The sequence below is a fragment of the Muscardinus avellanarius genome (genome assembly GCF_963383645.1).
Source record: "Muscardinus avellanarius genome assembly, chromosome: 7".
NCBI lineage: Eukaryota > Metazoa > Chordata > Mammalia > Rodentia > Gliridae > Muscardinus > Muscardinus avellanarius.
The window spans coordinates 27968613-27972509 of record NC_137793.1 but is presented as its reverse complement, the minus strand read 5'-3'; positions in this window follow the sequence as shown (position 1 = coordinate 27972509).

The window sequence follows — 3897 nt, the reverse complement described above, 5'->3', positions numbered from 1 at the left end:
GCCCCAGGCCCGGGCAGCCCTGCCATGTGGGATGCAGGCATTGCACACAGTGTGTGGGATCTACAGGCATTGCACAAGTGCACATCTGCACAGGCTGAGCCCCAGGTCCAGCCAGCCCTGCCATGTGGGGTGCAGGCATTGCATGCAGCGTGTGGGGGTCTACATCTGTACAGTGTGAGACCCAGGCCAGGACAGCCCTGTCATGTGGGGTGCAGGCATTGCACAGTGTGTGGAGTGTATATCTACACAGGCTGAGCCCCAGCTCTGCTATCCCTGCATGTGTACCGGCATTGCACAAAGTGTGTGGGATCTACACTTGCATGGTCTGAGCCCCAGGCGCAGCCAGCCCTGCCATGTGGGGGAAAGGCCTTGCACCTAGCAAGAGGCATCTCTGAGTACAAGAACTCAGGGTTCCGCTCGCATGCTGGGGCACATGGCCTGTGCAGTGGGGTCTCAGGGCTGGCTGGCTGGTCAGCTGTTCCCCCTCTCACAGGCCTGGGGCAGGGTCAGCTCCTGTCTGGCCTCCTGACCTCTCTGCCTGGGCCCTGGCCTGAGCTTCCTCCCTGACCCGAGAGCGTTATAGCAATGCTTTCTGAGTTGTTGTCCCTGACACCCCAGCCCCTGGTGTCGGTTGACTGCCCCTTTCCACCTCTGGGCTCTTTGAGGCTTGGAGGGCGGGTGCACCTTTGTGAGTGCAGGGCTGATGGGGATGGGCCTGGCTTGGCACCGGCACTGTCTTCAGAGAGCCAAACCACTAGGAGAGAATGCAACCTGCTGTCTCTCCGGGGCCCACCACCCAGGTGCCCGGGCTCAGATGGCTCTGCCATCCCTCTCTGGCATTGAGTACTTCTCTTTAGAGTGAGTATCAGTGACTTTTAAATTATTGTTATTATTATTTAACTAATATAATTATTATTATTTCTTCCATCCCTGCTGCCTCCTGGGCTATGGCTCTTCCTGCTGCCTTGTGCTGAGCTGGTCTGGGAGGGCCCCTCCTGCCCCCCCCTAACCTGTTTGTTCTGTCATTTGAAACCACTAAACCAAGATGATGTTAAATGAGGCGAGTGTGCCTGGCCACAGCCCTCAGGCCTTCTGGAAGCTACTGTGCCTCTGGGGCGGTGCCACTTGGTGGCCCTGTCCTGTACTGCGCAGGTAGATGCCCCAGCACCCCAGCTTGATGCAGATTTTCGACCAGGGTGGCAATGGGGTGGGCATAGTGAGGGGTGCAATGCAGGCAGTTTCATGAGGAGGCCAGGGGGCCGCACATGGAGAGCCTCTGTCTGGCACTGGGCAGTGGAGTGCGTTCTTTTTTGGCCAGGCTAAAAAAGAACTGGGAAGGGATGGTCTACACTAACCTGGTTTGGTTTGAGCGTGTGCATGTGTGTGTGCGTGTGTGTATGTGTGTGTGCACGCATGCATGTGCATGCAGTGCTGGCGTGGTGAGTGGTCAGCTGGGTTGCACCCCCTTCTGGGAGCGCTGTGCTGTGGTCTTTGGCTCCCAGAGACCTGGCCCTAGTGTCCTTTGGTTGGGTGCCTCCTTTGGGGTATGGGTGGCAGCTTGGCAGGGCAGGAGTGGACATATGAACTACTGAGCCAGGAGCAGGCTTCTCAGAGCCCAGGTGTCCAGGAAGCGAGAAAGAGCTGTGATTTTAAAGAAAGCCTACTTATGTGGATGTGGGGCTCAGCTCCCTCTTGGACAGTGTAAATAGCAATGTGTATTCTCCTGTGGTTCAGATAACAACCCACCAGTAAGGCCACATCACCAGGGAGTGGGCACGGTGGCAGTGTGCCACTGTACCACAAGGCCAGCGGGCGGGCGGGGCAGCCTGTTCTCCCCAAAATTCCCCAGCAGTGGGCCCCCCCCCCATGCTCTCCTGACAAGACTGGAGCTCAGTCACTATTGGGTCTGTGGAAGGACATTGAGTCAGGGGAAGGATTTTCTCTTTTTTTAACCAAATACCACATATAGCTCTATGTCCTCAATATTCAGAAAAAGTATTATTTTTTAAACGAGTCAGACCGAAAATGTCTGCCAGCTGTTTTGTTTCTATATAAATATATTTTAGAATGTCTTGCTAAATGAGGAAGCAGCTCCCGCATGCTGGAGTCACCTGTTTAACATGCTTCTCTCCCGTGGGCAGAGTAGAAGGACCAGCGTCCTGCGCAGGGTGCAGAGCGGACGGGGCCGCTTCCTCTCCTTGGCGTCCACATTGTGGCCCGGCGGTCCTGGCCACCTTCCGCACACCAGCCCGCCCCAGGGACCTGGACTCTGAGGCTCGCTTCTAGCGGGCAGGGTGGGACGCACTGTCCTGTCTGTGTTGAGTCTCGTGCGAGCCTGTCAACTTCTCTACCTCATCTTTGTAGCGCGTAGATGTGTTCCTGAGTGACTGTGGAGAATGTATTTATTTAACAGCTTTGTATAATAGAACCAGAAACAAATGGAGATACTAAATAAATGTATTTTAAATTATAGTCCACCTCAGTCTCCTGTGTGCACAGGGTGTCTGGGGCCTGAGGGGAGGGGGGAGGCCCTGGCAGGGAGGAGGGCTGGGAAGGAGGAGGGGTTGCTCTGATGAGGGCTCTGGGTAGAAACCCCGGGTGGAGGAACTTGCTGATGATGTACTGCCATTCCTGACTCTGTGGCTGCCCCCCTGTATCCCTATCTCTGTGTTTGGCTGGGTGGAGTTTGAGGCCCCTGCCAAAGCCCTGTCCAGTGCCATCCACAGGGGAGGAGCACTCCTCTCTCCCTCCTGACTCACTGCCTGCAGCCCTTCCTGGCAGGCTCCCCACTCCTCACAGTGCTGGTCCCCCCAGTGGTCCTGGGGACCTCTTGCCCTGTGTCTAGTGTCATCTCAGGTCCCTCCCCTGCTCTCTCGAGGTGTTCCTAGGCCCCCAGCTCTTATCAGTCAGCTGGTTCTCTCCTGGAACCAGCCCCATGGGCCCCTTGCACTGATGTACCCTCTGAAGACTCCTTGTGGGACCTCCAGTAGCTCCTCGATGCCACCGGAAGCCCTATGCATGTCCTGGGCCCTCACCCCCACCCATGAGCACCACAGGAAGGGGCTGCCTGCCGAGGGATGTGCGACAGTCTGCTTAGTTTGAACCTCCAAACTCCCTTTCCAGACCCTTGGATGTTGCTCCTAGAATGGTGAGGGGTCCTTCAGGTGCTGGGCCATCACCCTTTGCCAGGCTAGGTCCCACTGGCCAGATGGCTCTACAAGGCCCTTTTAGCCTCTTCAAGGCTCTGTGACCAAGGGACACAGGACAGGCAGTAGCAGGCTTATTCTTCCTGGGTGATGCAGCTGAAGCCATAGCTGAGTCCAGTCTGGATGTGAGAACTGTTGGTGGTGAGGACAGGCCTCTTGTGCCTCCCTCCCGTGTGGACATATCCTGATGCTGGGGAGCCTGCTCTGGACACCTGAGTCTCTTGGGGTCCTGGGTCCAGCTGTACAGGCTGAGGTTCCCTGTGGGATAGATGCCCTAGGCATCTAGCCAGCCATGCACCTGTCTGCACGCAACTATGTTGGTATGGTTGTATCTGAGTGTGCATGGTAGGTCTGTTGTCCATGTGTGTACATATGTGCTCAGAGAAACTCAGTCCATTCATCTGTGTCCCTGTGTGTAAGTATGTGTAGGGGCCATGTGTCTATGTCTCTGTGCATTTGAGTATGTGCATGTGTGGGTGCCAGTGTCTGTGTATGCATGCATGCATGTCTGTGCATGTGTCAGTGTCTGCATGTGTGCACAGGTATGTGCATGTCTGTGCATGTGTATCCATATACATGGTATTTCCCATACCTCGATGTACATGTGTTACTGTGTCCACATGTTTATCTCTACATCCATGCATGTGTGCATGCATCTCTGCATACATATTGTATGTGCATGCATATGAGT